This window comes from Caloenas nicobarica, chromosome 1, assembly GCF_036013445.1.
Source record: "Caloenas nicobarica isolate bCalNic1 chromosome 1, bCalNic1.hap1, whole genome shotgun sequence".
NCBI classification, from domain to species: domain Eukaryota; kingdom Metazoa; phylum Chordata; class Aves; order Columbiformes; family Columbidae; genus Caloenas; species Caloenas nicobarica.
This window is the reverse complement of record NC_088245.1, coordinates 20,325,464-20,338,725: the sequence shown is the minus strand read 5'-3', so window position 1 is coordinate 20,338,725 and position 13,262 is coordinate 20,325,464. Positions and strand designations below refer to the sequence as shown.

The 13,262-nt window shown below is 44.5% G+C and overlaps 1 protein-coding gene across 2 annotated transcripts in view; it reads right to left on the bottom strand.

Moving 5' to 3' along the window:
* ZBED4 (zinc finger BED-type containing 4) overlaps positions 1 to 12,890 on the bottom strand; it is a 29,051-nt gene extending 16,161 nt beyond the window's left edge. The window contains exons 1-2 of one of the 2 annotated variants that reach the window (XM_065656882.1): positions 12,732 to 12,890; positions 3,460 to 3,537 (exon numbers count right to left, since the gene is read on the bottom strand). The gene's annotated coding sequence lies outside the window, so the exon portion shown is untranslated. The remainder of the gene's footprint in view (positions 1 to 3,459; positions 3,538 to 12,731) is intronic. The other variant, XM_065656891.1, reaches the window with a different exon arrangement.
* Positions 12,891 to 13,262: the final 372 nt, after the last annotated feature.

Genomic DNA, 13,262 nt, shown 5'->3' with positions numbered 1-13,262 from the left:
GTTCATGAGCTTAAATTCATGTAACGCAACCTGTAATTTAAATAAGTTTTACAGAATAAGGTTACACAGATTGTTTTATTCAGAGCAGGATCCAATACATTTTTAGTTCAAGAGCAGGTAAGGAAAGGATAGCCTTGCTATTCCTATTTGCTTGATTTCTGTTATTATACAGAAATCATAATACAGGGTGTTTCAAAAAGATGGACCAAATTTCAAAGCAGTATTATCAAGTAATAGGGCCATCTTCTTGAAACACCCTGTAATTACTTTAGTAAACCTAATATTTTTTTTTTAGGTATAGAAATGGGAAATCAAAACATTTAAAGAAAGGAGAAGAATCAGGAAGCTCCCTGTTCTTTAAAAGTATTGTATTTCCTGTCCTAAACAGTTATTATGGTCTCCCCACCAGGCACTAAGCCACAGAAGACAACTCAAAATCACAGGGAAAGGAAAAGAAGAACAGAACCTCAATTCCCCAGCTTCCCAGTGTCAAATGCAAAGATGCTGCTGAGAGCATGGTCTGTATCCTGTGTGGCTCCCTGAAAGCTGACCCACTCCTACTATTTCAGCAACGACTAATGCAAGTCACAAGAAGTGAAAAGCTCTCATGTAATGAGTATTACCCTGTTGTCTTTTGGGTTGTGCTTTTTTTTTTTCCTCCTATCTGTAGATATGCTCCCATAGTTATTAGCATATCATGTTCCCACCTGTAATGTGGAAGAAAGAAGGGCAGAAACAGTAAAAATAGAAAATGTGATATGATTGCCATTGTCTGTGCCACATTTCAGCAAGGATTTGCTGTTCCAAATCTTAAATAAAAAAAGTTCTCAAGAACTAGGAGCCAGTAGTTGGGTGGGAGGTATAAACAAACAGCCATTTCCAAACTGCTGTTTCTTCTCTCACCTCCTCATGACATGTCTAACACTACTAGATCGCTTTAGTCAGGAACTAGATTTTCTTCAACCATCTAAATTGCACATAGAAGCTACTGCAGAGCACTGGGAGACTTCAATTCTTACAGTGGTCGCTAAAGGATGCAGATCAATAACAGTTCAGGTCTACTAAAATGTAAAATCTTAAGAGAGTAGATGACTTCTGGAGAGCAGAATATTTCCATCTTTATTCTTAGGAGGCTCTTCAGCTCTATATAAGTACCCATACTACCAAAAGAGTGCCGCTTTAATCACAAATGAAGAAAACATTTGCAAATTGACAGAAGGAACATTTGCAAAACGTGCTAGTTCTGTGGGCTGCAGCACTCAACTCTAGGAGCTAGTATGCAGTAACTTGTTCATTAATATGCTGCATGGTGCAATCAGTACTGGTGAATACATCACATAGTGCATATTGATGCACTGAAACACAGAGGAAAAATAAAGTCAGTCTTCAACCACCGTGACACGAAAGAAAAATACCCTAGCAGGGAGTAGTATGAGAAAATTTAAGATTATGTACTCGATATATTCCTCATATTTCATATTTCCCAATATAAACATGTAAAAATGACTGTGTTCTACTAAACCTTAACAAAATAGTTTAAAAAAAATTGTCCCAAGGAACTCAAAATATGTTCTATAAATGCATTTTCAGGCTGACCAAAATTATCTAAGCTCTATTCCAGAGTGCTTACAATCTAAATTTCAACGAAGCACATGACTATCAGAAAAAACAGGTGATAAAATGTATACACTTTTCTGTTGGAGCTCATATCGGCATTTAATTTCTTTAAGACTAACCACTTACAGATTTTATTATGTACCAGAACAATTGAACTTGCAGGCAAGAGTTATTTCACCTAAGATTATAATTCAAGAAATAGTTCTTGAAGACACTAAGACCAGATACTCATTTTCAGCAGACAGGTAGTACTAAAGTGGATATTTTCATTGAAGGCTTTTAACCTTGAAAGCCACATTAGAAAGACACTTCAGGTAGAACTATAAAATGCTACAGTGCTTGACATCATATAATGGAATGGTGCAAGGCATAGAGTGACCCTGAGATGGGTCTATTAGAATACAGCATTAAATATACAAGAGTTAACTTTGGGATATTCTGGCAAAAGCAACATTGTCCCTTTTAACAGATTTCTTTACAGTGGTCTAGAGCTGACTCAAAAGGCTACTGCAAAAAATTATTATCCTTGCCTGCTCTTTGGCTATGCTATGGACTTGGAAAGCACTAGCAGTTCATTTTTGCTTGGACTCTGTTGAAGAATGATACACAAGCAGATTTAGTATGTAACAAAATCCCACACACCTTCTGTATGGGTCACCTAGGAAAACTTTCCTTCAAGAAATTAATCCGAATCACATTACGAGGAAAGACTGAAAGAGTTGGGGTTGTTCAGCCTGCTGTAAGGAAGACCTTATAGCAGCCTTCCAGTACTTAAAGGGGACCTACAAGAAAGCCGGAGAGGGACTTTTGATAAGGGTATGTAGTGATAGGACAAAGGGTAATGGCTTGAAGCTGAAAGAGGGGAGATTCAGATTACATATAAGGAAGAAAGTCTTCACTCTCAGGGTGCTGAAGCACTGGAACAGGCTGCCCAGAGAGGTGGTAGATCCCCATCCCTGGAAACATTCAAGGCCAGATTGGATGGGGCTCTGAGCAACCTGATCTAGCTGAAGATGTCCCTGCTAATTGCAGCAGGGCTGGACTAGCTGATCTTTAAAGGTCTCTTCCAACTCAAACTATTCTACAATTCCACAAAGACTTTCTAGCTCAGTATTTTACCTATATTAAAATGTCCATCTGTGGCTAACATGCATGTTAACCAATAGTATAGTCAGCTTAAAAGCTGAACTACTTTATTTGAGGTAAGAGGGGGAAAAAAAGAATAAACAGGAAGCTCTGAAATAATATTTATTGTTAATCTACACAGAAATGTTCATCTGCATATGAAAAAAATTTTTGTACCGCATCTTACTAAGGAACCTCAGGCTTCCAAAAAATCTATACTCAACAGCTCAAACTGAATATGTATTAATACATAAAAAAATGTTTCAAACAAAAAAGAAGAAAATATTAAAATTTACTTTATCAGTGAGGACATGAAAATCTGAATAAGGTGAGTTGAATTTGAGTATAGCATTAATGTAGCACGCAAGTTACTTCCCCCATTCTAAGAGACAGACTGAAGTGTAAGGATATATATATGCCAGCTGTTACCACAGAGTAAGAGGTGCCCCACAAATTATAAACTGGTTACTATTACTGTAACACTTTAAAGATATCCAGGCTTCCAAACTCAATTTTTAAGTCTCAGGTACTCATACAAAACTCCTGCTAAATTATTAAGCTCCATAAAAGTCAATGCACAGGCATACAATTATTCATTACTTTTATCCATTGGCTGACTCTAAATTAATAACAATGATAATGATACAAGACCCAAAACAAACAAGCTGACCACTATCTTATTGAGGAAAAATAAACAACCAAACAAAAACCACTTACACATCTCTTCCACTGCATGTAGGCGGCTTCATTTGAGGTTAAATACTTCCTACTCAAACTTAATGATGACGATTGTATCTGAGGAAAAGAAGAAAGCAATTCCTTTTAATTTTTTTTTTTAGTCATTTTAACTGCCACAGTGGCAAGTCATGGGATGTTTCAAGTATCTCTTTAGGTCATAGGTATGAGCTCCAGCTCATACATGACTAGCTCTCACATTTTATTCAAAATTCCTGGCCCCCATAATTGCCAAGAAAAACTAGACGTTTTCAACTCCAGAGCTCCAAAGCAAAAAATCTAAATACAGCCCTCCCAAGATGAGTACTAAAAAGATTTAAGTCAAATTTTTGTACTTGTCTTGGTGCTGCTCCTTTTTTTTAATTTTTTTTTTTTTTTTTTTAATGCTTAGTGATGACTGTCTCAGGAAGAATGAAACCAAGTCTACACTACATGCAAGATTTCAAAGGAGCTTGCTGACATCTTCCAATGCACTACAGGATTCATCCGGCAGCCTGTTCTCCATGAGCTAAAACACTGCTTATACACCGCACCTAGCACATGTATTAATCAACATACAACAGCATAGAATCAACACAAGATGATCACTCCTCATGTATGAGAAAGGAATGATTGCAAGTGGAGCATATTATGTCAGATATTTTGACTTAGCAACAAAAGAGACCAAAACAGTCCACCACAGGACCTATTTTTGGAGTTTCGCAGCTTCAGTCCCACTGACCATTATATAGACACAAGTGTCATTGTGCAGATGCCCCAACTGTTTCATTGGCCCAGTACAATACGAATATACCCTACAAGAAATTTTTGTGCCATCTCAGAAAATGCGGAAAGTCAACTTTGACTTCAAATCCAAATGCAGAAAACGCTGGACTTTGCAATGTTTAGTGGTCAGGATGCTGCTTTGTCCTGTTTTCTGAACTTCATATGGAACAAGCATCAACAGGGGTTAAATCAGCAAAGCATTCTCCTCACCAGTCAGCGCTTACCACTCTTGTTCAGATTGTGAGCCGGTGTGATATACGTATAAACACATATATATATATATATATATATATTTTTATATATATACACACTTTTTTTTTTTTGCTTTGGGAAGAACACCTCTCGGAGGGCTGAAAGTCCTGATCCCTGGCTTACAGTGCATTATTGGATGAACTACATAACCTCTTTTACTGACATCTTCACTTAAAAATACCTCCATACTCCATCTAAAGCAAGTGAAAACATCTCCAGAGCTGTGTGGCTGGCTAATTTGACTGTTGAGACACTTCAGCTGTGCCTACTAAAGTGAACATTTCATAGAACCATAAGATGGTTTAGCTTGGTGAAGACTTTAAAGATCATCTACTTCCAACCCCCTTGCCACAGACAGAGACACCTTCCACTAGACCAGGCTGCTCAAAGCCCCATCCAGTCTGACCTTGAACACTTCCAGGGATAGGACATCCACAGTTCCCCCAGAAAACCTGTTCCAATGACTCACCACCCTCAGGGTGAAGACTTTCTTCTTCATATCTAATCTAAATTTACCCTCTTTCAGTTTAAAGCCATTACCCCTTGTCCTATCACTACATGCCCTTGTAAAAACTCCCTCTCCAGCTTTCTTGTAGGTCCCCTTTAGGTACCGGAAGGCTGCTGTAAGGTCTTCCTGGACCTTTCTCTTCTGCAGGCTGAACAATCCCAACCCTCTCATGCTGTCTTCACACGAGAGGTTCTCCAGCCCTCTGATCATCTTTGTGGCCCTCCTCTGGACTCAGTACAACAGCTCTGTGTCCCTCTTACGTTGAGGGCTCCAGAGCTGGACTCGGTACTCCAGGTAGGTCTCACAAGAGCAGAGCAGAGGGGGAGAATCACCTCCCTCAACCTGCCGGTCATACAGCCCAGGATACGGTTGGCTTTCTGGGCTGCAAGCGCACATTGCCGAGTCACGTTGAGCTTCTCATCAACCAACACCCCCAAGACCTCCTCAGGGTTGCTCTCAATCCATTCTCTGGTCAACCTGTATTTGTGCTTGGGATTGCCTGAACCCATGTGCAGGACCTTGCAACTTGGCCTAGCTGATCTTCACGAGCTTCACACAGGCCCATTCTCAACTTTGTCAAGGTCCCTCTGGATGGCATCCCTTCCCTACAGCATGTCAACCATACCACACAGCTTGGTGTCATCAGCAAACTTGCTAAGGGTGCACTCAGTCCCGATGTCCATGTCACCGACAAAGACGTTAAACAGTGACGGTCCAAATAATGACCCCTGAGGAACAGCACTTGTCACTGGTCTCTACTTGGACATCAAGCCATTGACCACAACTCTTTGAGTGTGACATCCAGCCAATTTCTTATCCACCAAGTGGTCCATCTGTCAAATCCAGCTTAGAGACAAGGATGCTATGAAGAACAGTGTCAAATGCCTAGCAAAAGTCTAGGCAGATTACATCAGTTACCCTTCCCTTACCCACCAACACTGTAACCCCACTGTAGAAGGCCATCAAATTTGTGAGACCCAATTTGCCCCTAATGAAGACATGCTGGCTGTCCCAAATCACCTCCTTATTTTCCATGTGCCTTTGCATAGTTTCCAGGAGGATCTGCTCCATGATCTTGCCAGGCAGAGAGGTGAGACTGAATGGCCTGTAGCTCCCTGAGTCTTCCTTTTTTCCCTTTTTAAAAATGGGGCTTATGTTTCCCCTTTTCCAGTCAGTGAGAACTTCACCAGACTGCCATGACTTATCAAATATGATGTATAGTTGCTTAGCAACTTCATCCACCAGTTGCCTCAGGACCCACAGAGGCATTTCAAGTCCTATGGACTTGTGCACCTGCAAGTTCCTTAGATGGTCTCGAACCTGATCTTCTCCTACCATCAGTGGTTCTTCATTCTCCCAGATCCTGCCTCTGCCTCCTGTGACTTGGGCTGTGTCGCTAGAGCACTTGGCAGTGAAGACTGATACAAAAAAAGTCATTTAAATAATATATACAAAGAAGAAGGTATTGCCAAGGAGACAGAGACCCACCCGAAGCAGGATGCTCAGCAGGAGCAGTTAAGGAACTCTCTCAAGATCTGGATTAACTCCTGAGGCAAAGCAGGGAAGTGAACCTGGCTCTCCCACATTCCTTGCAAGTGCCAGAGCCATCAAACTGCAGCCAACATAGAGCACAAATAATGCATCTTTATTCTCTCACCCCACCATGTCTTCAAAAAACAACACCAAAATCTCACAACCCTTCCATTCCCATTCTTTCATTTGTTAAAGATTACTATAAAATAGTTTCGAGCTGGGTCAGACATTTCATTCAATTCAAATTAATGTTTGGGTTTTCCTGATTGTTTATTTTAGTGAGAAGAATAACAAAGAAAAAGTCATTTTAGCTGGATCTGAGCTTATTTTCTTTAGAGGCAAACACTAATTCAGAAAATAGCATACAGAACTACAACAGGTAAGCAGTATAGCTACTGAAATGGTAATTAAATGAACATAGAATCATGGAATGTCCTGAGTTGGAAAGGACCCACAAGGATCATCGAGTTCAACTCCTGTCCCTGCATATGACAGCCCCACAGCTCACACCATGTATCTGAGGGTGTTGTCCAGTCTCTTCTTGAATACTGACAGACTTCTGGTCATGACTACCTCCCTGGGGAGTCTGTTCCAGTGCTCTGCCACCCTCTGAGGGAAGAACCTTTCCCTGATGTCCAACCTAAACCTCCCCCAGCATATCTTCCTGCCATTCCCTCAGGTCCTATGATTGGTCGCCAGAGAGAAGAGATCAGTGCCTGCCCCTCTTCCTCCCGGTGTGAGGAAGGTGTAGACCACGATGAGGTCTCCCCTCAGTCTCCTCTTCTCCAGGCTGAACAAACCAAGTGACTTCAGCTGCTCCTCATACGGCTTCCCCTCCAAATTCTTCACTGACTTCATAGCCCTGTTCTAGACACTCTCCAGTAGCTTTATATCCTTTTTATCCTGTGGTGCCCAGAACTGCACACAGTGCTCCAGGTGAGGCCACACCAGTGCAGAGGAGAGCGGGACAATCCCCTCCCTGCCCGGCTGGCGATGCTGTGCTGGATGCACTCCAGAACACGGTTGCCCTCTTGGCTGTCAGAACACACTGTTGGCTCATGTTCAACTTGCTGTCAACCAGAAACCCCAGATCCCTCTCCGCAGAGCTGCTTTGCGGCATCTCATCCCCCAGTCTGTACGTACAGCCAGGGTTGTTGTGTCCCAGGTGAAAAATCCGGCCCTTGCCCTTGTTGAACTTCATGTGGTTGGTGATTGCCCAGTTCTCCAACTTGTCCAGACCCCTCTGCAGGGCCTCTCTGCCCTCAACAGTGTCAACAGCGCCTCCCAATTTTGTGTCATTAGCAAACTTACTTAGTATTCCATCAAGTCCTGTGTCTAGTCATTTATGAAGATATTGAAGAGTGCTGGCCCTAAGATGGATCCCTGCGGAACCCTGCTAGAGACTGGTCACCAGCCCAATATAACCTCATTTACTAGAACCCTTTGAACCCGGCCTGTCAGACAATTGCTCACCCACTGTATCGTGTGTTTATCCAGCTGTATGCTGGACGTCTTGTCCAGGATGAAGCTATGAGCGGCAGTATCAAAGGCTTTACTGAAATCCATAAGGATCACATCCACTGGCTTCCCTTGGTCAACTAGGTGGGTCACCTTGTTGTAGAAAGAAATTAAGTTTGTTAAGCAGGACTTTCCCCTCATGAACCCATGCTGCCTGGGACCAATGACTACACTGTCTTTCAGGTGTTTTTCAGTAACTCCCAGAATAATCTTCTCCATAATTTTTCCAGGCACAGAAGTGAGGCTAACAGGTCTGTAGTCACCAGGGTCATCCCTGCTGCCCTGCTTGAAGACTGGGACAAGGTTTGCCAGCTTCCAGTCATGTGGGACCTCCCTAGATTCCCAGGAGTGTTAAAAAAAAAAATAATGGAGAGAGGTCTCGTTATGACACCAGCCAGCTCTTTAAGCACCCTCGGATGAATCCCATCAGGCCTCATTGACTTATAGGGACCTAGCTGGTGCAGCAAATCCCACACAAGTTCCAGATTGATTGGGAGTTTATCATTGTCGCAGCCACGGTTCTCTAGCCCTGGGCTGTGGACTCCAAATATATTTGGAGCAAAATTGGTACAAATTCTTTGATCCTTGTCATATGTTATTAATTTTAAAGATCTTCTTCCATATATTTGTAAAGAATTACAGAAGAGTATTGCTAAAACATGTCACAGCTGCTAAACGAAGCCTATTTTCAGCCATAATTTTCAAGCTACTGACTACTGAAATCCAGAACTGACTTTTGAATCAAATGTACAGGAAATCAGAGTACTCAGTGCAAAAATTACTCTAACGCACAAAGGGAAAAATATCTGTTTGACACTTGTGAATGTAAACTAGCAGGCATGACTAAAAAAAAAAGAAAAAAATCCAACAAGCTTTCAGGCAAATATAACGGTGAACTAGTAACCCCTCTAAATCTTCAAAGAGGGATTGTTCAACCCTAAATGTCATTACAAAGCAAAGGGGAAGGGAAAGAAGTGAGTGATGGAAGGGAGGCAAGTGTGCAGGAATAGCTAAACAGAGCACATGGGTTGTAAGTTTAAACAAAGATTATAGTAATATCTAAATATTTCTTACATCAACATCCACTGAAAACCAGTCTCACACAGGTTACAGGAAAGACTGATACTTCACTTTCCAATACGTTGCTCAATATCAAAAATTCACAATTTGTTCTGAATTATCACACTTGAATGAAAATAAGGACCTTAAAAATCAGGCTATTTCCCTGTTGTTTTAACAGGCCATCATATTATGCTGTCTCATTAAAAACAAGTAAACAAACAAAAAACCACAACAATGAAACGAACAAATACTACCATGCTTAAACTATGTATCAGACTACATAATTGAGGATAGAAGTTCCTGTACCTCAGGAAAAAAACAAAACCAAAAACAACCTATAAAAGCTTTAGTTGTTCCTCTTTATGTGCTTTAAACTCTAGATTTCACTTGAAAGCTATCTTTAGGCCACAGAAACAACTAATTTTTTCACTAATTGGTTGAAATCAAACAATCTCATAGTCATGACTTGACAGATACCGATGATGCCAGTAGCAAATTGAAAATAAACAGCCAAAATTGTACAGAAAACAATGCACATTTGCCATGTGCAAGAGAACACCTTTTTGTGAAGCCTGTTTTGAATGTGTGCACTAGAACAGACAGCATTACGTACATTAATTTATGCCAATACTAGTAAAACACCTAGATTGTCCCTACTCATGGAAAAAAAAGTCAGTCATGCTGATGAGTTAAACACTATGGTCTACGCTGTGCAAAATCCCCAACTAAACTATCTATAATACCGTTTTCTAGCTAAACCTAAGCTAATATACATGTATAATCACACCTATTTGCATAAAGCAGATTATTTTAAATTGTATATTACAGTGGGAACCTCATAGCACATACGCTTATTTTGAAAATGAGAGCTCCTACAAATTAAAAGTGAGCCTCAAAAGACAGGATTTACAAAATCGTCTCATACAGAGTCTTCAGTGTGAATGGTGGTAAAATGCAGCAAGATGTTGGGAGATAAAACCCAAAACATCTGCATTCCTTAATTCAAACTTTCCTGGAGCCACACAAAAAAAAAAAACAAAAAAAACCAAAACTCTACGAAGCTATCATATTCAGGGTTCTGGGAATTTAGAAGGAAACAAATTCCAAGAAAAAAGGGAGAAAATAAAAGATACAATGGCCTGAAGGCCACATAAACCAGCAACTAGTCACTACGACCTAAGAGTTTGCCAAGACTTCTTTCTGTAATACCTAGTTCTGAATAATCTTTGATAGGAGGGTATTCAACTTTATATGGATAGACAATTTCAAATAAACGTGTGAAATTCAGTTGCCCTCCTGTATTTCCAAAGGACCTCTTATAAGCCATAATGATGTACGATGTGTCTACTGAAGGAGACCCCTCAGCACTAACCACCTATGACCCCATGACACCAGCTGTTCTGCAAACACAATTCTCCCTCAAGACGTTTGCAGTCTGGGTTTAAAATGAACCAGAACAGGTGCAAACACCAAACAGAGAGAAAGGCCATATAGCAGACAAGGTAACAGAAAGACAGTAAGCATTACTTTAGGCTCATCACCTGTCTAGCCATCTGCTATTATATACTTTGCCTTTCACGTTACCATTGAGGATCCTGTGCCTGTCACAATTTTGCTTTATATATAATAACAGCAAAAGTTATGGTTATTCAAAAGTACAAAAGCTTAGAAAACTTTCCTCTGAGATGCTTAGTTTATATATTTCATTTTATTTATTCTCAATCAATACTTACATTTGTCTGCTCTGGAGAATGTCTACAGAATAAATTCCTCAACATCTGTTAAAGTTGGAAGATACTACCAACACTGTGAGTACCAAAGTGGCTAGGCATCCAACTGTATAAAAACTTCCAGCATCCTGCCTGTTGGTCTTATAGCTAACAGACAGCACTCAAATTTCTAAAAGTACACAGGAGAATTTCGCCTGATTTTAAAACACAATGAAGAGATGGAAGATTTTTTCCCTCTATAAAACAAACCTCTGTAGTAAATAATAACTAGAATGCCCTGCCCAGTATTTGTACAAATATAGGCTTTCTAGTAGCAGCATGGTATCTTGGGGATAGTTGATAAAGTCTTCCACACATCACTACCCCCGGTATGTGCTCCACGAACATCCTCTCAAGGGTGTGCATCTGCGCTTTCAAGTAAAATGTTGCATTACTGAAGATAACCTTTAGAAGAACTGCACTCACTGTCTCAAAAAGCAAAACACATGCACATACATGGTGGGACATAGAGACAAAACATAAGGAAAGCCTAAGGAATATGTTTGTGTTACGGGTGCTTGGAAGACTTTCTCTGCATGGCATTATAGGCACAGCATGACAGCTCACTCTAAATTATTTAAATCTTAAATATCTCAAAGATACCCCCCAGAAACAAGACACGACTGCTTTTAACACATAAGCACCAAGGAGAAAGGGCTGTGGAAAGAGGACTTTTTTCTACACTGCAAAGCAAAATGCTACTAAACATAGCCATGACAATTAGAATCACCATTAATGCAAAGCAGGTCTTTTACCTTTCATTGCATTAATAAATGTTTTTACAGTTTTAGTAGACTGCACGCGCAGCAGGTAACTTCGAGTGTATCAGACACCCTCCAAAATCCAATGAACATAATAACACAGCCGGTCTCTACTATCAGCAGCTGTTTCAGTCTAGATCTAGAAGTTACAGAAGACATTTTTAAGCAAAATTACGGCGTCCAAGTAGAAAACGAGAGAAGCAGTACAGGGAAGTTGAATTCTACAGTTTTCCCATGTGCAGCTCTCTGGAGCGGCTGTTCCCAGCGCCGGGCCGGGCGGTCGCCGCGCACAGGAAGGGCTGCGCTGTTTACACCGCGGCCGAAGCGCGCCTGTCCCCTCGTGTCCCGTGTTCTCGGGGGGGAAGGGTTTTCACGATTTCCTGGGCTTTTCTGGCCCCGGCGCCCGGCTGGCAAGCCTGTGCCAGAGAACCCACCCGCCCCCGGCTCCCCGCGCAGCCCCGGGCCACCGTGCACCCTGCACGGAGCCACGGCCGCCCGCTGCGGGGGGCGGCGGGCTCTCCGCCCCCGGGGCTGCCCGGGCCATCTTGGCTCGGGATGGCTGCGGCCACATGGTCAGCGCTCCCTCCGCGGGCTCGGTTTCCACGGCCTCCCCGCGGCGCGGCCCCGCCAGGTGGGAGCGGACGCTGAGCCCCGGCGGGTCCCGCCGGCCCGGCCCGGTCCGCGCACAATGCCGGGCGGGCTCGGGGCGCGGCCAGCGGGCACCCAACCCCCCAGAGCCTGCCGGGCGGCCCGGGCCAGCGCCGAGCCCCCAGGGACCGGCGACCCCCGCCCGCCGGGCTGGCCAGGCCCCCTCCCGGGGCCTCGCAGACAATGGAGCCAGCACCGCGGGCCTAGTCCCCGGCTTCCTGCGCCGCCCCGCCGCCACACGCCCCCTCCCCGGCCTGGCGGCGCTGTCCTGCGGGCGCTCCCAGGCAGGACGGGGCACCGCCGGGCCCGGGGCGCGGGGCCCCGGCCACACAGGCACCGGCGCCGCTGAGGCAAAACGCGGGGGCGGTGGGGGCCGGGGGAGGGCGAACCGGACCACCCTGCCCGGCCCCCTCCCGGTGCCGGAACGGCGCCACTCACCTCCTCGGGTGGCCGTCGCAGGGGAAGCCGGAGGTCGCCGCCGCCGCCACCCGGCCGGGCCCGAAGGAGTTAAAAGGAAGGGCCGGGCGGGACCGTCCCATTCATTAGCCGGGCGCTTTGTCTCCGGCCGCCGCCGCCGCGGCGCTGAACAGGCTGCCCCGGCTCGGCCGCCACGGGGCGCGGTGCGCAGGCGCCGGGTGCGGGGGGCGGGGCCGGCGGACGGCAGCACGCACGACGCGCAACATGTCATCCGGGCCGCGGCCCGTAAAATGGCTGCCCCGGGGCCGTGACACCCAGGGGGCGGTTGGGAGGCTCCGCGCCCGGATCTGGATCGGGGCGGCGACGGGCGCAGGGAGGCAGGTGTCCTGCTGCGCCGCCCCCGCTGCGGGGCCGGGGTGAGACGCGGGCCTTCGCCGCAGAGGCGCGACCGCCCGCCTCGGCCCCTTTCCTTTCTGGGACAGCCGAGAGGGGCGGTGGCGGCTGCTGCTGCGGCTCTGAGGGCGGCGGGGACGGCGCGGCGCCGGCCTGGGG